The 23,015-nt window shown below is 48.4% G+C and overlaps 1 protein-coding gene across 1 annotated transcript in view; it reads left to right on the top strand.

The window, feature by feature from the left end:
- The first annotated feature begins 2,711 nt into the window (after positions 1-2,711).
- The window catches only part of LOC144763213 (regulator of microtubule dynamics protein 2-like), a 276,191-nt gene continuing 255,887 nt past the window's right edge, over positions 2,712-23,015 (top strand). The window contains exon 1 of the mRNA XM_078648598.1: positions 2,712-2,926. The gene's annotated coding sequence lies outside the window, so the exon portion shown is untranslated. The remainder of the gene's footprint in view (positions 2,927-23,015) is intronic.

Genomic DNA, 23,015 nt, shown 5'->3' with positions numbered 1-23,015 from the left:
GGACAGCGAGTGCCTTAAACAAAGGCCCTTCAAAGTTAGCAGCGATTGGTATGTACCCACTTTTAACACAAATAACCGCGCACTAGACACATAAAAACGAACAGAGCAATACAAAGAATCATCGTATCCCTGAACGTAGAAAAAGCAGTTCTCAGTAATGTTTGCGAATGCAGAAGCACTTTAGGACTAATTTCCACACAGTAAGGCAGCCTACTTTAAACGAACGCCCTTCGAGGCGTGAGCGCCCTGGATTATGTCACCGAAGCGGGCAGATCGCCTCTCCATCTATAGTAGTCAATGGTCTACGGACCCCGCCCTGAACCTATTTTAGGAAAGGCTACTACATTTCAGGGATGCGCAGTTCAGAGCGATAGAATAACATCGGCTCCTGTGCCCAAGACCAAGCTGTTTACAACTGCACTCCGTGCAACCAATGTACGCCAGGGATTGGCTGCGTCATGAAGGTCGTGTATAAAGCAATGACTTCAATCCTGCTTGCTTCGCGCAGAATTAAAAGTAAATCCCTGAGATGTTCGAGTTCTTGCAACATTATAAAAAACGAAAGGATTACATAAGAGGGTTTAAAACAAGATCGTTCGAAGGCAGGACACCACCAACAGTTTCAAGATCGCGGAAATACAGAAGTAGGAGTAAAACAGTACGTCTCCTTGAAATGGCCAATCGTGGTCTATTAAACATTTCCGCAAAACACCCGTCTTTCACCCGGGAACTGTGCAGCACTTCCGAGCGCTGATCAACATTGCAGGATGCAAAGTGTCCTGGCCTTTCACCCACGTGACCTAGACCAGTCTCCTTTGCGTGGGAGAAGCCTGGAAGCAGCGTAGGGGGGGCGTCCGAACAACGCTCCCCTGCAGCCGGCATCATTAGTGATCCAAACAAACACCGGTAAAACCAATAAGTCTCTCCTCGGGGACCGACCGGCTTTGCCAATGGTTTCAAGCCATACTGCACGCATCCCCGAAGCTTTGCATTGAAAACTAAAGGGTCATTTTGCATATGTGCGCCGACTAAATTAAGCAAGTGCTTTTTTCCCGCTTTAATTATTCAAGTTGCGTCTGTAAACAAAACGAAAAAACAAAACAGCACAATCCTTTAAACGACAGCATTCACCTGTTCAGGTTGCATAAGAAATAAGAATTTCAAATGGAACCTCCTGTGTGTGCCAAATCCTTTAGTTTTTGTACGACAACTGCGTAAGTCAAAAAGAAAATACAAACAAGTCAGGTCCCGGGCCGCGCTGTGATTGGCTGACGTCACGGGGTGTCCCGGGCCGGCAGCCAATCACAGCGCGGGCCGGGAATGACGTCACGGGGGTGTCCCGGGCCAGCAGCCAATCGCAGCGCGGCCCGGGACAAAGGGGCGGGGCTTAAAAAAAGCACCAGAAACGCCCCCGAATCGCGTTTTCGAGAGAAAGCGCGATTGACAGCCTCTGCCTCCCAATGGCTAGCCTCCATTTATGGAGCTAGCCAATTGGAAACAGAGGCTGTCCTAACCTCACTATTAAAAACAACAGATTTCGATCTGGGAGGGGCTTCGCCCCTCGCCAGGTTACGAAACCTAAAAAGGGAGTGGCTTAAATATTTGAGATAACAAACCCTGCTGTCTGACTTGCATTTTGCTGCCTCTTTCTGTTATTGTACCCAGATATGTAACAGAACCACTGGCATGCACTTAAAACAAGCTCAGACTACTGTCTTTATCAGTAGCTGTTATCTGCATAAAATCAAGGAGTATCAATGACTTTGTGGTAAATAATACTGAAAATACTTCAATTCTGTAATTATGATACAGTGAAGAAACTATACCACTCCATCAGAAACGTTAAATAACTCTTTGTCAACTGCGTACTTTTATTTATAGTGGCCTTGAAAAAAACGTCTAGAAGCTTGTGGGACTTAGCAGAGGCCCATGCTGCAGCTTTATCACTCCAGACCTGTTAAATGCAGAGCCCGAGCTCTGCCCTTCACCACTGCCCCCAGAGTGCACTTTCATGAACACTAGGAGGTGATCGTATCTTTTGATTAGTTCCTTCTTAGCAGCATGCATAACAAAGGAGTCTCTCCAAGGTTACATCTAAGGCTGGTGATGGCTGATAGCGAACCCGAGTTAAGATTTTTTGTCACTCCTAGAGTGAGGGGAAAAAACTAAGAGCCCGAAAGGAACCAGTCTCAGCGCCTGTTTTGTAAAACTGGACCCGGTCCACTTAAAGCCCTGCCAACCGGTAAAACAGTGTTGTTCAAAGAAATAATCGCTTCACTGGCAAACTCTGTGTTTGGGTGTGAATAAAACCAATCCGGTCCCTTTGAGACCACTCTTTCTTTAGTTATTTTTCCTAATTTGAAAACAATATTCACTACATCCCGAGGATGCACTTTGGAATAGAAAAATGGAATAAACAGACACCCACCCGTCCCTGAACTGCCGAGCCTTATATATAGGTATTGACTATTTTTAAATAAAAAATGTGGGGTACAAATTCTAATAAATAAATAAAAAGTAGAGGCACAATACACCTGTGCCCTGCCCTGCCGTTCCCGCCCACTGAACCAAAGAAGGCGTGTATGCAAGCCCCACCAGCAGCTTCCCAGCCTGCTGGGAGACAACCACGGCGCTAGGGCCTCGCCTACATCCTCCTTGCCCGCTCCTCCAAGCTCTTAAGGCACACTCTACTGGGCTCCTGCCCTGAGGTTCGTCCGTCGTCCTGCCATCGTGGAATTCGTACTAGGGACCAGGAGCCTCGAGACGAGGTCCGTGGAATCTCACTAGTCTTCAACAGCGAATCGGCGTGTGACGTCAGTGCGCCGGCGTCCGCGTCAAAACACGTACTGCTGTTCCTGGGTCTGAAAGAGGGCTGACAGTCCGTGGATAGATGAAAGGGTTATTGACGGGTTCTTAGCTGTACGGGGTAAGTCTTTTTCCTTCATTAAGATTGTGCAGCAGCTCGTGAACTACAAACTAGGTGGTAGCATGGCGTCTCTAGTTGCAAGATTTTATTATCAGAGAGAATGAGAACGTATTACAATATAATGCAATGAGAAGGCATGTGAATGTTGGCAAGCTCCGCCAATAAACGTCAAGGGAAGGACAAACACAGAGCTGTTGAATTGGGAAAGGTATGTTGCAGGGGGCGGACAGTGTGCTAATTGTATACAAGGGAAGGTGTAGCAAAACGTGTACAAAGTGTGCGCATCCCTTGATGCTCTCCTGATTTACAAAGATGTATGGAAATTTGCGGTAGAAAAAGAATAAATCCGTACTAGGGACCAGGACTAGGACTAGCACCATTTACAGTACAGTATATCAATTCTATTGTTTTCTATTTATTTATTTATTTTATGCGTTTTTATATAGCGCGGACTTTACCCGAAGGTGTCAGAGCACAATAGGAACAGAACTGATACATGAGGAGAACATTACAAAAGCAAACGTTAAGTTACATGAGGCAAAAATGACAATTGTGAGCAAACAAGACACAAGAGGTAGCAAACGGTGCATTACAGGAGGAAAAAAGTGACATGTGTGCAGGTTACAACAGCGTACAAAGTACAAGTAGAGGTATAATACTGCAATAAATGGCAGACACTCAAGCACAAGAACAAACGTTACGTAGGCAATGGTTGCTCTTGTGCAAGTATCTAAAGCAAACAAAATGTAAGAGGTAGCAAACAGTGTGTTATATGAGACAAGTGACTTGTGCATGTTACAAACGAGTACCAAACACAGGTAGAAGGATAATACTGCAATATCAGCATACCTCTTGGGGCCCGTGAGCCTATTTGCATCTGCCACTCCGACCCCTGCTTACTAGAGCCACCTCGCCAGCTTGCTTCCCGCTGCCTCCTGCTGCCGCACACTCTCTCCACCAGAGTGCGGCCGCCGAGCGGAGAGCGGGACAAGGTGCTTCAGCGGACTCCAACCCCCAGCAGTCCACGCGGTAGCCGCGCACCACTCAACCGCGCTGGGAGGCGCATTTCCAGCAGCGTCATCCCCGCCTCACGGGACTGCGTGCGGGACGAGCCGGGCGAAGCCCGGGCAAAGGGCGGGCCATCTGTGGCCGTCCGGGGCCTGACGGTGACTGGACTGGGCCACCCCCCCTTGATTTTCTATCATAAGGTACTGTTTACTTTCCATCTTCTGCTTATTTGTGGGCTCTATCTACCACAGTAATGGGGAAGAGGAAATCCACTGAGGATGTGAACGACTCTGTTGCATGATGGCTCAGGGAGGGAAGCAAGCCAAGAGATCGAAGTGCAAACCACCTAGAAAGCGGCAGTCACATGCGGGAGTAAATTGTGTCATCGACAGAATTGACGATCTGGTGCAAGACTGTAGAGACTTGTTAACATCTGCTCCCAACCATTGGGAGAGAGTCTTAGAGGGATGTAGTATTGTGAGTGCCCCGGAAGTTAAGAGTAATAAGCGAGGGGTTGCCGTTATTCCAGAGATGTTCACCAATAAGCAGATCACTGGGGCTAAAATGGTTTTAGTAGAGAGGGGAGAGCCCATTACAGTTCAGTCTCAATTCACTTCACCTCCTGAACACAGTTCTGATGATATAAGCGCCTTACCCTGTAGTAACAGGTTTACTGTTTTAGCACAAATTGAAAATTGTAATGCTGAAAGCAGGTCTGAGGCGCTTGTGCCTGGTCCACCCCCAGCAGAAGGTATTTTGGATGTGGCTACTATTATGGGGACACCCAGGCTAGCTGAACTAACCAATAACCTACTGTTTAAAATTGTAAATCATTTGTGTAACTTGGTCGTAAGTATGCAAACCAAGATTGGCCAACTCAGTACTGCTGTAAGTAACATAAGGGCGGGCTTTGGCAAAGGCTCTGCGGTAACCAACCTTGCTAATTGTAATTGTAAAAGTGCAAATTTAGCAGGATGTCTAGGGAAAGCTCCCCCTTGATTAACCCACGTATCGCTCAGGGCACTGCTGTTACCCCAAGCCCTACATCCACTGACATGGGCAGGGCAGGGAGCGTAGCTACTACAGCCAACAACGTTACCCAAAGAACCGGTCCAGTGCCAATTACTTTACCTAGTGGGATATCCGGGAACCTAGGGGGTAAAAGTGTTTACAGAGCAAGTCAGGCTGTCAAGCAATCCGTGACTAGCCGACAGTACCCAAGATCTGTTCCACCATGCCCAAACGTTATGCCACGTACCTCTTATCTGGGTAAATCTCCCCCTGTGTTCCTGATTAATTTTCCCAAGCTACCTATTGGTAGGGCTCATGAAACTCCTGAAGCACTTACCAATAAAGCAATTCACTGGATTAGGTATGTAAGGGGCTGTAGGTCAGTCATCAGGGAGGACATCTCCAGCGCGGCGAGGCTTATCTCTCAGGGTGATGCATATGATTGCATCAAATTAAATTTCAAAAACCCAATGATAGCCGGAGAATTACTAAACCTAGAATTTAGATCCTGTTCTCCGGATCATTCAAGGATTCAGATGAGAACAACTCCTCCCCAAAGTTGGCTTTCTGAAGGAGGAAAAATTGGTAAGGGCAATTTTCTGGCAAACTCGAGCTTGGATCATAACGATTGACTCCAGTCTAAAGCTTCTATTGGGGTGAGCAGCGATTCAATTAACAATGAAGTCTTAGGCCACGACCTAACTAATGACTTGGTTATTCCATCCGAAGTGCCATCCTTGCTATCTTATTCGCCATGTATGGCTGCCCCCTATCTATGGCCGCAGAGTCAACTAAGCAGGATTGTACTGTGTCTACCACTGGTAAATTTGGGTCTGTTCTTTCCTGGAATATAGCTGGCCTTCAATCAAAAATAGAATCCCCGGAGTGGGTATCATTTGTTAGCCAGCATGATATATGTTTATTTCAGGAAACCTGGCTATTGGACCCATTACACCTTCCTGAGTATTTAAATTACAGTATTCCGGCAGAGAAGGGAGGCAAGGGTCGTCCGTCTGGTGGCCTAACAATTTGGATCAGACAGTACCTTGGTGCTACAGTAAAAGTCATTCACTCCAATCATGGGGATCTACAGGCCCTAAGTCTTGTGTTACCTAACCAAGAGCCGATTAACATCTACAATGTCTACGCTCGAAGTACTGCTGGGAAAAAGTCATTAGTACTTGCACTCCTGGAAGAGATGCTTCATTCCCCTCATCTCCATTCCAATTTAATTTTGGGGGGAGATTTTAATGTTACTTTTGAACCTCTTTTATGTGATAACTGGAATATAACGGACGATGAAGATAGGGAATGGGGGATACCTAAACTTGAGCTCAAACCAATTAAAAAGTGGTCAGATATAGTGATTCAAATGAATTCTATCTGTTTAAACAATGGTCTAAGATCAACAAATGGAAGATCACTGGGTGATAAATCCGGGGCAATCACATTCAAAAGTGGCACCAGAGAGAGTAGAATAGATTATATTCTACTCAACCTGGGGACATGGAGATTCCTCCGCGACATGCTAATTATAGAAAGGATAGAGAGTGACCATAACCCTCTGTGCATGACTCTCTCCTACTGGAGTACTCCCGACTACCATGGTAAGGATGTGTCTCTAACTCCCATTACTGATACTGTCCTATCGAATGATATGCATCATGTCCGATGGTCGAAAGTTTCGATTAATCCAATTAACATTGATTTTATAACTCGAAAGCTTGCTCAAGCAACATGTGACTTAGAGGAACTACTTGAAAAAGATAATGCCCTTCCTTTTCAAGAGGAAGGAACAAGGGTCCATGAGGCCTTTTTTTGCGAACTGAAAAGCCTTTTCGTCAAGGCTTGTACTAAAAAAGGTCCACGTATACCTGAGCCACCTCGTTGGTATTCGGGGGAATGTAGGCAGGCCCGTCTGGACCTGGGTAGAGCCATTAAAAGTGAGTCAAGCGAGAATATTCGGATGGCCAGATCCATGTATAAAAATACTGTCTTTAGAGCTAAACGCAACTGGGATGAGACTAGGTGGAATGACTCAAAGGAGGCAGGTTCCAACAAAGACTCGCAGAGATTTTGGAATGTGTATAGGTGGGGGGTGGAGGGAAACCCAGATGAGCCACAGGACTGGGTTCCCAAAGATAAATGGGTAGCCTACTTTCAGCCACAATATGCGAGGGGTAAGGGCTCAGAATTAATCATAGAGACTCCCACCATTCTAATCGCTGAGGATATGTTTACCCTAAAAGATGTTTACTGTGCCTTAGATCTAGTTGTTCCTGGCAGAGCGCCAGGTATCGATGGCATCCCCGCGGACCTATTTTTACAGGACAAAAACTCCTGGGGTTCCTACATACTCCTTTTAGCTAACATGATTGCCAGAGGAGCCCCTATACCTTGCTCCTGGAATGGGGCCGAAATTATACCCGTGTATAAAAAAAGGGGACAAGTCGCAGCCAGGAAATTATCGTCCAATCAGCCTGATTGACACCTCCCCAAAATTTTTTGGCAGGCTGATTTTAAATAAAGTACTGGAGTGGGAGCGGGACAACAACATCTTATCCCATCTACAGGCAGGCTTTAGGACCTCAGTTAGCACGGTCGACCAGGTGCTACATTTTACGATGTTGCACTTGAAGACTGTGCTGATCGGGCATGGTAGCCTGTACGTAGCGTTCATAGATTTAAGAGCGGCATTCGATCTGGTTCCGCGCGCTACCCTGTGGAAAGTCCTCAATGACATGGGTCTGCCTGGGCCCCTTCTTATGCTTCTGAAAAAACTCCATGAACAAAACTACGCACAGATTAGGTGGGGCGGGCCTGGCAGTGTTACGCCCCAGTTCCCAGTGGAAACTGGAGTTCGCCAGGGCTGCGTCCTGGCGCCAACGTTATTTTCTTTATACATTAATGATGTGGCCAAAATGCTAATTGATTCCAACATTGATGCCCCTATCCTAGCTGGAGCAAAAGTTCCTATTTTAATGTTCGCCGATGATTGTCTTTTAGTAGCAAAAACCCCAAGCGGGTTGCAGAAGGCCTTGGTGCTTTTTGAAGATTTCTGCTCCGCTCGGGGTTTGGAAGTCAATGTAGCAAAATCTAAGTTTATGACTTTTAGTGCCCCAAAACCCTCTAAGGCTACTATGACTATGAACAGGCGTCCCCTAGAAAGGGTCCAGGCTTTCAGCTATTTGGGCGTCTGTATCCAGCATGACTTGAGATGGAAACAGCAGATTGAGCTGCCTATTCTGAAACATCGCCAACTCTCTGGTGCCCTGAGTCTGGAGCATTCCAGGTCCCTCACTAAACCAATAGCTCCCGTATTAGCGGTTTACAATGGAAAAGTGGTTAGTTCCACTTTATACGGGGTAGAAGTTTGGGGATCTGAGAACTTACGGGGGATGTCAGCTTCAGAAAATGTATTTCTTAGGAATCTGATAAAACTACCACAGAGTACTCCCCTGAATCCCCTTCTCTATGACCTGGGTTTGTCCCCAATAGCCCTTATTGCCTCTTTGCGTCCAATTTTATATTGGAGGCGGCTCTGGACAACCCCAGAATTAGAGACTTACAGAAGGGGACTGATAGATATAACTAGATGTGGCAATTCTCATGGAATCAAGTGGTTAGTACACATCAGGGGTGTTCTGATTGATCTGGGCTTACAAGACTTGTGGGAAGACCCAACAAATGCAAGGTTCCCACCCAAGAAGTTTTTAAAGAACCAGTATTGGAAACTTGTGGCTGCTAAGATCTTCAGGACCACAGCTCCTTGTTCATTGACCGGTGCGTTTATGGACTTTAAGGAGGGACCGCACCTGGAAGACTTCTGGGATGTTATCTCAAAACCCTTAGATCGCAAACTTTATTTCCAACTGAGAATTGGTAGCTTACCTGTTAGGGCTTTTACTAGCAAGTGGTCTAGGGGAGACAAAGTCGGCTGTCCAGCATGCCCGGCGCTTTCAGAAACTGTTGGTCACTTATTATTTGAATGCCCAGCGAATGCGGCCCCACGACGAACATGGCTACGCCCAATGTGCAGGTTGCTGGGCACGGATAGCGGCCTGGCTGCAGTTAGAATAATATGTGCCTGTACAAATATGACTGTATATGTAGCTGTGGCAAAATTTCTGGGGTGGGCATGGACCATCAGAAGTAGTTTGTTAATAGACTAACTTTTCCCCTGGTGATAATCAAATCCCTTTTGAGGTAATGTTATGTAGTGTAGTTCCTATTATCCCAATAGGCTCTGCGCATTGGAATAATACCTCCAATAGTATAGACCTAGACCAGACGTTAACTAGGTCTTCTACTGTCGATATTAGACTTAAAATTTTGGGTTTGCCAGCTAGCTCAGAGTTCACTAGAAACTTTCTCGAATAGGCAAGGAGGAGTTGAACCTCCCTGGATAGACAAGAAGGGATTTAGTTTCTGACAACCATAGAACATGACAACTTTGCTCTCCCCTAATCAAGAGTATATCTCTAGAGTCGTGTGAAAACAAAAGACAACTTATTTTACTCAGTCAGTACGTGCATTCTTAGTTTCACCAGATTGTAGAGAAAAGGAAGAGACGGGCGTGTTCAATAAAAGATGTTATTTATTGATCAGTCTCTTTTCTCGTACAAGAGAAATGAATCGATATTATTGCAATACTTATGGTTAAGTAAAGTGCATACAATAAAAGCAGAATTATAAAATAATACTGTAAAAGCATTGATATGGTTTCTAAGCCATATACTATTTAAAATGGATAGAATATATACATACACATATACATTTAACTAATCGTACTCAACTGGTGCTTCTAACCACGCCTACCCCGGTGTACCTGACCTAAGCCTAATACGTGGGTTGGAGTAGAAAGTAGCAGTTTGAGTTAAGTTTGTTTTTGCCAAGTGACTGACTCAAGAATTCTCTGCAAGGGGTTATTCAGTTCTGTGCCTGAGATCTAGGATGGTTGAGGGATGGTATCTCTCGTCTGTGGTCTCGATATTCCAAGCTGCCTGCAAGGGCTACTCGGACGCGCCGGGGCTGGATTTCTCGGCAGGAGAAAGGCAGCGTCTCGTTCTCAGCGCGTCAGGAAGGCGGGGCAGCGCCAGTGGGCTTCGCTCTCTGCTGGGCTTCGGCAAGTCTCGCTGCTCCGATGTCATCACCACCGCGTGTGTTTGCTTAAGGCAATGTCGGTAATATTTATACCTGTAAGGTGCCGAGATTGACGTAAGGATGGACATAGATACGTCAATAAGGATGTCATACGAGCTGGTCGTTAGCACATTCTTTTACTGAAGTTCTTTGAGAAATCAAAACAATGGCCGCAGGGATTTTCCCAGGTTGTCATAGGTTTGATTTGTTTTGAGAACTCCGTATGCCTTATCAGGGGCTGTAGGAATATTGCTTGCCTAATTAGATGGCAAGCGTTATGACCTAATCAGATAACGCGCTCCTGTGCCGTCGTCTGGCTTAATCAGATAACGGTTTCTGCATCATGGGATGGCTGCTAGTTAATTTGTTAACCAGAATAGGGTCAGGAATAGGGGGATATATACAGAACCTATAGGAATACATCACACCCACTCCACGCTAACTATGGCCATATTTACGAATCTAGGCATAGTAAAACATACTGTAGAGTACCGTGTATACCTTACCACCCCAAAATACACATAATGCATTTCGAAATTATGTAATATACGGGAAAAAAATAGTCACATGTACTATATGCACTTAAGCAGTAGAATAATGCTAAATTAATCACGCATATGTATACATTATTAGTAATTGAATATGAGAATTACACATGAAATGGCTCTTAATACAGAAGAAAAGTTCGAGACCACTTCATCACTGTTCAAAAATATTTATGAACATATCAGCGGGCAGCTAATGTCTATGAAGTTTCTAAAAACAGAAATTAGTTCTCTAAGAATAGTTCTTACTTTAAGCAGAAGATAAGTGTCCCGAAAAAATTATAATAATAAAAAAATATTTTGGGGCTGCTAAAAAATTGCTGTCCGTGGACTGGAGGAAAAAGTTGATCTTGCTACTTTATTATTAAAGTTGAAGGCCAAATTCAAGGTGTCGGGAACGCCGTGTGCTAGCTTGTTCAAGAGTCGTTATTTCTGCTCTGGTGAGAACATCATATCATTGAGACTGCTGAAAAAGCTGTCAACAGCTTCCTGTGAGAGTTCCACTAACTCGGAAAAAGATGTAACCATGCATTCATGTGCATGAGTGTCTCCATTGACGTTTTGAGTAGTATTGCTGACAGAAGGTTGTACCTGATTGATGCTGCTTTCATCTTGATCTTCACTACCCGTTAATCGTAGTGGTGAAGTTTCCACGAATGCCGTCATCAGGATTGGCAGCCGTTGAGGGCAGCACAATGCATGAGCCGTTACCGGACCCAACAATGTTTCTGCATCCATTGGCGCATCCGATTGTAGCGTCAGACAGGTGTCCAACACGCATTCTTCTCCGCACAGCATGCACCTTAATACAGGTAAAACACATCTTTGCCATATCGGTCGAAATGAAAGAAACCAAGTCATGTTCAGGTCTCTAAGCCGGGTTAGTCCCAGGATTTTTTATATCCGGTCCCGGTATCCAATGGCTCGGATTGTTTCTTCCCTTGTCGCAGGTGTTTTGTCTGTGACATGGTTTGCCATAACGAAATATAAGGACTAAGAATAGGATTCCTGCAATTAGTCCCAAAATGGACGAGGTCTGGAAAAATACCCAGTATGGCTTTGGATGGTGTTAATGCTCCTGAAAACAATGTCTTAAATACATTTGAGACTCCACTGGTATCAGAAATATTTAAGATTTCATTCAGGATTTCTGCGAAATGTATGGGGGAATTAGTTGATAACAATGAGTGAATCTCTGCAGTCGTCCTTGCGACTAGGAGATCATACGTTTCTTTTGATGACGTGAGCCTGGTTGGCGTCTGAAGAAGCACTGTTTTCATTCTGCTTAAAGTATCAATTCGAATAGAAGTAATTTTCAAGTTAGGCCATGTCCTTGCCTCCCTGTCTGGAAAGGAGCTGGGGAACAATAAGCGTCCACAGGACATGACCTTCGCAGTTGTACTTACGAGATAAGGAACCCCGGGCAGTAGACTACAACATCTGCGATCCACAATTAGGATGTAACTCCCGTTATAGAGTCTTTTAAAGAATGGTTCTATCTGTGTTGCAGGTGTGCCTAGCTGGTGATATGAAAGGTTATTTGAGTTCCCTTCACAGGCTCCATGCAAACTAATTCCATTACACAGAAGTGTACCGCTTAGTGACATTGCACAATTATTGCCACTAAGGAACACTTTCTGGCCTTTATTACTGACACATGCATGTGAATAGGGCAAGTTCCATGTTGACTTAATGTACCCTTTTCCCAATTTTTCGTACATGCCAGCCTGTATATATTTTTGGCAGCATTGAAACCTGAAAGTAGATATCGGAATATTAATTATCCCATGTATTATCCATTCAATGACAGGTCGTTCTGACATTGTCAATGGTAATCTCTCGAGTTTCTCAATGCTCAGGATTGTATAATCAGCACCCTTCTGTGCCATACTGATTTGTTTATCAGTAAGGTTAAAGATATTGAATAGTGACGTTGTGTTGATTAAACGCCAAGGCACATAGCCTGAACGCAGATTTTGTAACGTCCATCCAAGCTGTATAATAGAACGCAATTGCGACTGACCGTGTTGTAACAACAGTAAGTCTTGCGATATTATGTCGATTGCTGAAGACACAATACTGTCCAATGAAAAAATTCTGGAGGACAGAGTCATTAACCCATTGTCCACTACAGAAAGCGATTTTTCCAAATTAATACGGTCAATTTCCCGTATACCTTCTGCTGTCTCAATTTGAGTTATCTTCCAGGCCTCGTTGTAAGCTGCATATATAGAGGCTGCTATGAAGCGTTTTTGACGCTGTTTGCGCGGTCCCATAACGAAATCACGCAAGTCAGCACCATCAGTAAGTAAAGTCAGGTGTTGCTTAATTTCTGTCAGTGTGGAAGTTTGTAGCCATTGAAGGCAGAGTTTGCCCACACTGTAGGTGGTGATTATCCCTGGGTGTTGTCTTTGGGAATATCTAGGGTCTGGCCTGGTCAATGTGAACCCCTGTGTTTTGTTCAGGAATCTGTCTTGACAGTTATTAGTATCTGTGGGCCAGATTAACCATTGTTTCCAATCAGGATTTGTTCTGTTTTGGTTTAATACATAGTTTACGTCTATCTCTTCATCTGCAGAGTTATTGCTGTTCATTGTTGGTTTTGGAATAGACGGTTTATTTAAGTCTTTGATTTTGGCTAATCCAAGACAGGTAGTTTGTTGAATAGTGTCATTCAAGAATATAATTTGTTCTGGGATCATGCAGGCTCTAAACAATGATTCTATACCCTGAACTTGCCATTCTCTTGTACCCCAAACACTTTTTACTTCCACATTTTTGTCCCAATAATCAAAACCAAATGTATTCATCTGTTCAAAAAATGAGTCCGAATATATCAATTTTGTGTTTGTAAGCATGGTTTTTGTTCCTGTCTTATTTGACGATTTAAAATAAAATGTTTCAGCTTTACTTGTATTGAACCCTGAAAAATAAGAATATTTGTCATAAACGGTTCTTGAGCTTCCTTTTGGAGGGGTTGCACAATGTTCCCATTGATTATAATTTAAAACATTTCTAGGTTGTGCAGATTTATGTAGAAAATGGTTACCATAGTGGTTGTAGCAGTACATACTATCATAATTAGACGAACCCTGCAAATAATCATGTTTGGTAAATTTAGCAGACATCACTAGGTCAGACATCATGTCATTAATACTTTCAAAGTCCCAATCATCAGCAAATGAGTTTGGTTTTACAAAGTCACTCAACGAGATCTTGATTTGGTGTGGATATTTGAGGATTTCAACCGGACCATAAATTTCATAGTCAGTATTGTCCCATGCTACCCCACCCTGTATAGGATTGGCTGTGAAGTTGACTGAAGAAAGTTCTCTTTTCTCGACGTGTGAAGACGTGTGTGGCTTGAGGATCAAGTTGATTTTCTGGCTTGCTGTGTACATTTTTGCATATTTTCCCTCAATGAAGCGTCCCAAGCATAGTAAAAAGTAAAGTAAAGTCCACATTTGTAAAGCGCACAATCACCCTTAAGGGTCTCTAGGCGCTGGGGGGCCGTCGGGAAGATTAAGCGAGCTATTGCCCAGAGTCACATGGTGCTGGGCTAACCTGCCGCCGGAGCCGGGGATCGAACCGTGGTCCCCAGATTCCAGCGTCAGTCGCCCTGGCCGCGGCGCCACACCTCTTTAGTACCATGATGAGCCAAAGTATGAGGATAAATACACCAAAGGACACCCAAAATTCAATCCATGGAGAAATCAGATAGGTTTCTTTCAGCTGTTTCAAAAGTTCCTTAGCTTTGTCTTTAAGGGTTTTCGTTGATGGTTGTGTCTTTGATTCACTGAGGTCTTCAGAGGAATCATTGAAGTTTATGAAGTAGCCGGATGCTGTTCTATCAATTGTTCCAATTGTTTCAGGATTACTGTTTCTTCTGTTACTTCATTGTAGGTTGGTGTGTCTCTACTAAACGTTTTTATTTGGGTTTTCAGAGGTGTGAGTTCCATTGCATTGTTGCATAGTCCTTGTTGTTCTTCTGTAGGTGTTTCGAATGTGATTAGCCTTTTAGTTAGCACCTCTGTACTTGTAGCAAACCTCGGTGTTCTACTACTTATCGGGAGTCCACTTGGCCTACTGTTTGTTATCGGCCACATGATTGTGGTTTTACCAGGTCGATGGATACAACTCGGTTCTCCTTTTTACCAGCAAGCGGCGGTAGTACAACTGATCTTGTCCCGTTGATGGACAAGACAGGAACTGCTTTTCTGTAAGAAGGCCCAAATTCCTTCTTTACCGCGATCTTTTCTCTGACTAGATCCCCGATTTTTGGAATCCAGACAGGTCTTGCTGGGACAGGCGGTGTTTCTTCAGTGGTTATTGGCTGTTGTTTCAACTTTATGTTGCTCAGGTCTTTTCTTGTTTCGTTTAAGTCCTGCAAAATAGCCAAACGATCTTTGATATCAAAGCTTTTTTCTTTCACCACTGAAGTCTGACTGTCAAGATCTAAGACTAACATCCTAGTCCCAAACAATAATTCGTACGGACTGAATCCCTTCAGAGAATTTCTTGGCAAGTTGTTTAGACTACGTTGGACACTTATTAGATGTTTGACCCACCCAGCTCCCGAACCTAATACCTTTGCTGTTATAGATCGCTCTCTGCCTTTGGTTTTTTCTTTACACCATCCCGTATCCCTCAGGAAGGAAGTGAGAAGATTCCCGCAAATGCAATGCTCATTCTGGCCAAGCACTCCTCACATACCCAAGAGGCAAATGGAAAGATATTGGTCAGTACGTAGCATGCTTCTAGCGTATATGCCATTATAGACTTGCAAATCTTGATATAACAGTTCTGGCGTCAGCCAAAAGTTGGGGTCTACATTATAAGTGAAAACTAGTCTCTGTATGTTAATACGACGCATTTTTCATATTGGGATTTATTTTTTATTGTTGATCCTTTCTGGTGTGAAACTCCAAGGTAATATACCGTTTCTTTCACCACTGCGATTTCTGTTACAGTTTGGGCAGTTTTTTACAAAAATGGTATGATGCAGGCTCATGCCTGGCCACCAGTATACTGATTTTAATTCTTCCAGAGAATCTTTTAGTTTGAGGTGTCTGAGACCCTCACCCATATGTGCGTCTGCTATTAACAAGCCTCTCCTGTCCATGTTTGGAATCACTCTATCCCCCACTCCAGGGATTCGAGCAAAAGGAACGGAGTTCGCATCGATTATGTATGTATATTTGAGTGGGTAACTGATCGGTAACGCTGAGCAGTCGCCTTTTGATGACGTTTTCACCGCCAGCATTGTTTCACTGTCAATGTATTTTACTACATGCTTTTTTCTAGCTACGGAAGCCGATTCAGTTGCTACCGCTGTGGCTTTCTCAGCCAATGAATTCCCTGCAACGTGAACGCCATCACGCTGATGACTCAGTGAGTGTATCACGTGAGTCTTTGGTAGTTCTTTTTTTAACAGAACTATTTGTTCCCAAAGCAGTTTTTGCTTTATTGTTGCACCTGTGTCATCTTTGTAACCGTTTTGAATCCATTTCTGTAAATCGCTGTTATATGATTTGACGCAGTAATACGAATCGGACACTATCAGTGTCGGGAATTCGCGATCTGCATTATCTAGCGCCATTTTCAATGCTATTATTTCAGTCTGTTGTTCTGAATTAGTTTCTACTGAGTGTGTTTTTGTTAATAGAGGTCTTAGTATACCTCCGGGCCACACTTCTTTTGTAATCTCACATGTGGGGTTGTATGCTTGTTCTCCCCAAACGGATGGTTGAGCATGTCCGTCTGTATAGATTACACAAGCGTACTGTCGTAATGGCAGAATGTCGATTGGCAGAGGGAATATTCTTTCATATTCTAGATATTTTAGTTCCTCTAGTTCTGGATCAAAGTAGTATTTTACTTTGTCCATTGTAATGGAATTCACCCATTGTATCCATTCCGGATTCAATGCTGTTGTTGGTAAATTACACGGGGTTGTTAATGCCTCAAATGCTGATTCTGCTGTTCTGACTGTGATGTGTCTACCGTCAGCTTTATCTTTTTCTCTAGCTATTGTGGTTTGAACTGCATGAACAATGTTTTCTTTAATGCTGAATTTCTTTTCAGCTTCTGTGTACAAGTGTGATTTGAATGCAATTGGTACCTTTTCTCCCTCGTTAGAGGTCAGGTATGTGAATCCGCATCTTCCTGGGATGACTCGAATCACAAGGTTGCGTGTGTTATCACGTGTTTCTAATTTTGTTTTAATTAACATATCTGTTTGTAAGGATCTCAGAATTTCTGTGTGTATTTGAGTCCAATTGGTTTTTTTAAAATCTGGTTTTATTAGATCATAAAGGGGTTTGACCCTTTCTGCGTAATTTGCAATGTATGTTCTTCCGAAATTTAGGAAACCTAGAATTGACTGTAGGTTTTTTAGTGTTCTAGGTGCTTGGAGTACGGCATATTTCTCTAGGAAATCGTCAGCCAGGCTTTTGCCTTCACTTGATAATTCATATCCTAAGAACAGGACTGTTAGATGGGCAATTCTAGATTTTTTAAAGTTGAATTTGTAACCCTCTGCTGCGAACCCAAGTATTATGGTGTTCACTCTCTTCAAGTGAGTATCCAAGTCATCATCTGTTAGGTATATGTCATCGACATAAGATAATGCTTCGTCATCATATGTTTGTAGTAACTCTGTTACTCTCGCTGAGAATAATCCTGGGCTGTTCTTGTACCCCTGGGGTAACCAACAGAATTCTTTTTGAGCGCCATTTATTGAGAACGCTGACAAGTATCTGCTCTCTGGTGCTATATTTTGACAAAAGAATCCATTAGAGATGTCTAATGTTGTTTTATATTTTTTGCGCACTATGTTATTCATTAGTGCAGCACTATGCGAGTTTTGTACTGCAAAAGTTTTGCAACATGAGTTAAGGTGTCTGTAATCCAAAACTAGACAATATGAATTGTCTGGTTTGGAGACAGGAAACAAAGGGTTGTTCATTTGTGAGGTGCAAGTTTCAATCACCCCCTGGTATTCTAGTTGATCTAGAATTTCTTTTACCTGTTTTTTTGCTTCTTGCTTGATTGGATACTGCCTTTGTGCAGTAGGTTGTGATTTTAACTGGATTTTGTGTGGAGGAGATTCCTCATCCCATCCCACATGATTTTTATATAAAGCAGGAGCTTGAGCTACTGCCCACTTTCTTGCAAGTGTATATTTTTTATGAATTGGAATATGATTTGAGAAGGCAGGCATAATTATTTCTTCGCCATGTGGGCACTCCCTGACAAACTCTGGTGGCCAATCTTTTTCAGCTAGAAGGATGTCATAGCCCTTGGAGAGATTATCCCAAAAAAGGCCCCTTATTTTTCTAGTCTTATCCCCTTCTATACGTAAAGTTATTTCATATATTTTGTGAGGTTTGCTAACTCTGGTGTCTGCAGTTTCCACTTGAATGTATTCATTCGTGTCCACTGTCTCCAGATGATTCATAAGGACTTTGCGTGCTATGCTCACTTCTGCTGCGCTGTCTAGCATTGTCTGAGCCCACTCTCCGTTTTTCAGCTGTGTCCTCAGTATTCTCGGCATTGTTGAATACTTTAATACTGGCTACCTTCTTCTTTGGAAACTGTAATTTTTTATTTGGATGAGCAGGTTCCTGGTCTTTGGACTTGACGTGCCCTTCCCTGGGTTCCGATCGTCCTCTTCTTTCCGATTTCTGCGAGGAAGTCTGAAAAGATTGAGAGGGACGTGTATCAAAATCTTGATATCTATCAGGTTTCTTTATGTTATCCCTATTTCTAAGGTTGTATCTTTTCTAGGGCTGGGCGTAGTGCCACTACGCACACTACGCGTAGTGGAAAAAAAAAAAAATGTGGAAAACGGGGGCGCGTCCTGGGGGTCCGTGTGCCCTGGACAGGGGTCCCTCGTGCCTGGGCAGACTCCCTGATCTCCCCGGCCTGGTTGGAGCCCGGGAGCCCTGCAGCCACGGAGCCCTGCAGCCCTGCAGCCCGAGCCCTGCAGTCCCCGAGCCCTGGAGCCCCGGAGCCCCAGAGCCCCGGAGCCCCGGAGCCCCGGAGCCCTGCAGCCCGAGCCCTGCAGTCCCCGAGCCCTGGAGCCCCGGAGCCCCAGAGCCCTGCAGCCCTGCAGCCCTGCAGCCCCGGAGCCCTGCAGTCCCGGAGCCCCGCATGCCCGGAGCCCTGCAAGGGCAGGCTGGAGCCCCCCCGCAGAGGCTCGGAGCCGGCAGATTGGCGTCATTTCGGTCCCGGCCATCTGGTCGCCCCTCTCGCCTCGGCCATCTGGTCGCGACCAATGCTTTCCTATAGGGCGACCAGATGGCCGGGCTTCCCTGGAAGTCCCGATGAGGTGCCATTTGCCTCCCGGATCCCAGGCAGGGCTCCAGGAGGTAGGGCACGTTTGCGCCCTGGGTCCCCTCTGTCACCTTTAGTGCACAGATTACAAGAAAGGGGGGTAATTTTCCTCCGGATTACTAGGGACAATGGTATGCCCGGACACCCTCCCAGGATAGCGGTGCACTGCCAGGGACCAGATGGGCTGTGTTCCCGGGCAACACCTCCCAGGCGTCCGGGGCTCCCTCCTCCGGCCCGCGGCGTGGGAAAGTACCCCGGAAGGGCTCCATGGGTCCTGGGCCCTGCAACCCCGGAGCCCTGCAGCCCCCGAGCCCTGGAGTCCTGCAGCCCCCGAGCCCCCGAGCCCTGGTTCCCTGGAGCCCTGTAGCCCTGGAGCCCTGCAGCCCCCGGAGCCCTCCCGCGGAGGCTCGGGGCAGGCAGATTGGCATCATTTTGGTCCCGGGCATCTGGTCGCCCCTCTCCCCTCGGCCATCTGGTCGTCCGCCATGCTTTCCTACGGGGCAACCAGATGGCCGGGCTTCCCTGGAAGTCCCGATGAGGTGCCATTCGCCTCCCAGATCCCAGCCAGGGCTCCAGGAGGTCGGGCACGTTCGCGCCTAGGGTCCCCCGAGCCTTGCGGTGCGCACTTGTTCCCAGAAAGAGGGGTAGCCTTCCTCCGGATTACTAGGGACAAGGTACTCTGTGACCCCTCTTGGGCTGGCGGATCCCTGCCGGGGACCAGATGGGCTGTGTTCCCGGGCAACACCTCCCAGGCGTCCAGGGCTCCCTCCTCCGGCCAGCGGCGTGGGAAAGTACCCGGGAAGGGCTCCATGGGTACTGGGCCCAGCAACCCTGCAACCCCGGAGCCCCGCAGCTCCCGAGCCCTGCAGCCCTGGAGCCCTGGAGCCCTGGAGCCCTGGAGCCCTGGAGCCCTGGAGCCCTGGAGCCCTGGAGCCCTGCAGCCCTGGAAGGGCAGACGGGAACCCTCCCGCGGAGGCTCGGGGCAGGCAGGCAGACTGGTGTCATTTCGGTCCCGGTCATCTGGTTGCCCCTCTCGCCTCGGCCATCTGGTCTCGCCCAATGCTTTCCTATGGGGCGACCAGATGGACGGGTTCCCCTGGAAGTCCCGATGAGGTGCCTTTCGCCTCCCAGATCCCAGCCAGGGCTCCAGGAGGTCGGGCACGTTCGCGCCTAGGGTCCCCCGAGCCTTGCGGTGCGCACTTGTTCCCAGAAAGAGGGGTAGCCTTCCTCCGGATTACTAGGGACAAGGTCCTCTGGGACCCTTGTCGGCCTAGCGGTCATCAGCCGGCAGATAGGCGGGCCAGGATGCCGCCCCAGACCTGGGTCCGTCCCTGGGACTGCAGCGTGGCCCGGGTGCCTGGGACGGGGTGCAGAGGGCCCGGGGAAGGCTTCCCCTGCGCCCCCGGGCCCTGGGAGCCACAGCTGGGTCCAGTGGCCGCGCCGGGCCCCGGGTCGGGTGCTAGGGCCCTTGGCCCTGTCCCCCGGCCTGCCACACTGCCAAAAGCCCGGGACGGGGTTCCGTGGTGCCCGGGGAGCCTCCCCGTGCTTGACCGGGTTCAGGATCTCCGTCCGGGGCCCTTGAGGGCCCCTGGGACTGTGGCCTCCCCACCCGGGGCTCTGTCCTGGGTCCTGCCACGCGGCAGGGTGCCCGGGACGGTGCCCGGGACGGTGTCCGGCAGGCCCGGGGAAGGCTTCCCCTGCGCCTCCAGGCCTGGGAGCCCCGGCTGGATCCAAGGGCCACGGCGGGCCCCGAGTCGGGGGCTCGGGCCCTGGGCCCTGTCCCCCGGCCTGCTGCACTGCCAAGGGCCCGGGCCCGGGTCGGGGTTCCGTTGTGCCCGGGCAGGCCTCCCCTGCTTGTCAAAGTGCCTGGGGGCCCCGGGTCGGAGGGCCTGTCGGGGCCCCTGGGAGCCTCCATGGCTGGGGCCCAGCTGGGGCCCTGGGCCTCCGGTCGGCCATGCCGCGGAGCACGCTGACTCCTTCGTTGGGGCACAGGGTGTCCTCTTTCGTGCCCGGCCATCGGATCCCCTCGGCCATCTGGTCGCCTGCTATGCTTTCCTATAGGGCGACCAGATGACCGAACTTCCCTGGAAGTCCCGATGAGGTGCCATTCGCCTCCCGGATCCCAGCCAGGGCTCCAGGAGGTCGGGCTCGTTCGTGCCTTGGGTCCCCTATGTCCCCTCGGGTGCACGGATTAAAAGAAAGGGGGGTAATGTTCCTCCGGATTACTAGGGAGAGGGTCAGTCAGCCCTCCAGAGATTCTGAATCAGGGGAAGGCAGCCCTGGGGCCTGCCCGCTGGGGCCCCCAGGGTCCTGGGGACACTCCTGCCTTTCAGCCCCTTGCCGATGGTCCTTTTCCTCCGAGTTTGAGGGGGATGGTGTCCCGGGGTCCGCCTGCCAGTGGCCCCCAGGGGCCCGGGGACGCTCCTGCCTCTCAGCCCCTTGCTGATGGTCCTTTTTCTCCTAGTTTGATCAGGCACAGACCTCCGAGTTTGATCAGGCACAGACCTCCATGAGGTCCGGCCATGCTGAGAGGGGGAAGGCGTCCCGGGGCCCGCCCGCCAGGGGCCCCCAGGGGCCCGGGGACGCTTCTGCCTCTCAGCCCCTTGCCGATGGTTGTTTTTCTCCGAGTTCGATGGTCGTTTTTCTCCGAGTTTGATCAGGCAGACTTCCATAAGGTCTGGCCATGCTGAGAGGGGGAAGGCATCCCGGGGCCCGACCGCCAGGGGGCCCGGGGATGCTCCTGCCTCTCAGCCCCTTGCTGATGGTCCTTTTTCTCCGAGTTTGATCAGGCACAGACCTCCGAGTTTGATCAGGCACAGACCTCCGTGAGGTCTGGCCATGCTGAGAGGGGGAAGGCGTCCCGGGGCCCGCCTGCCAGGGGCCCCCAGGGGCCCGGGGGCGCTTCTGCCTCTCGGCCCCTTGCCGATGGTTGTTTTTCTCCGAGTTCGATGGTCGTTTTTCTCCGAGTTTGATCAGGCAGACTTCCATAAGGTCTGGCCATGCTGAGAGGGGGAAGGCATCCCGGGGCCCGACCGCCAGGGGCCCCCAGGGGCCCGGGGATGCTCCTGCCTCTCAGCCCCTTGCTGATGGTCCTTTTTCTCCGAGTTTGATCAGGCACAGACCTCCGAGTTTGATCAGGCACAGACCTCCGTGAGGTCCGGCCATGCTGAGAGGGGGAAGGCGTCCCGGGGCCCGCCCGCCAGGGGCCCCCAGGGGCCCGGGGGCGCTTCTGCCTCTCGGCCCCTTGCCGATGGTTGTTTTTCTCCGAGTTCGATGGTCGTTTTTCTCCGAGTTTGATCAGGCAGACTTCCATAAGGTCTGGCCATGCTGAGAGGGGGAAGGCATCCCGGGGCCCGACCGCCAGGGGCCCCCAGGGGCCCGGGGATGCTCCTGCCTCTCAGCCCCTTGCTGATGGTCCTTTTTCTCCGAGTTTGATCAGGCACAGACCTCCGAGTTTGATCAGGCACAGACCTCCGTGAGGTCCGGCCATGCTGAGAGGGGGAAGGCGTCCCGGGGCCCGCCTGCCAGGGGCCCCCAGGGGCCCGGGGATGCTCCTGCCTCTCAGCCCCTTGCTGATGGTCCTTTACCTCCGAGTTTGATCAGGCACAGACCTCCGTGAGGTCCGGCCATGCTGAGAGGGGGAAGGCATCCCGGGGCCCGCCCGCCAGGGTCCCCCAGGGGCCCGGGGGCGCTTCTGCCTCTTGGCCCCTTGCCGATGGTTGTTTTTCTCCGAGTTCGATGGTCGTTTTTCTCCGAGTTTGATCAGGCAGACTTCCATAAGGTCTGGCCATGCTGAGAGGGGGAAGGCATCCCGGGGCCCGACCGCCAGGGGCCCCCAGGGGCCCGGGGATGCTCCTGCCTCTCAGCCCCTTGCTGATGGTCCTTTTTCTCCGAGTTTGATCAGGCACAGACCTCCGAGTTTGATCAGGCACAGACCTCCGTGAGGTCCGGCCATGCTGAGAGGGGGAAGGCGTCCCGGGGCCCGCCCGCCAGGGGCCCCCAGGGGCCCGGGGGCGCTTCTGCCTCTCGACCCCTTGCCGATGGTT

The sequence above is a fragment of the Lissotriton helveticus genome, chromosome 6 (genome assembly GCF_964261635.1).
Source record: "Lissotriton helveticus chromosome 6, aLisHel1.1, whole genome shotgun sequence".
In the NCBI taxonomy this organism is placed as follows: Eukaryota; Metazoa; Chordata; class Amphibia; order Caudata; family Salamandridae; genus Lissotriton; species Lissotriton helveticus.
This window is presented reverse-complemented; position numbering and strand designations above follow the sequence as displayed.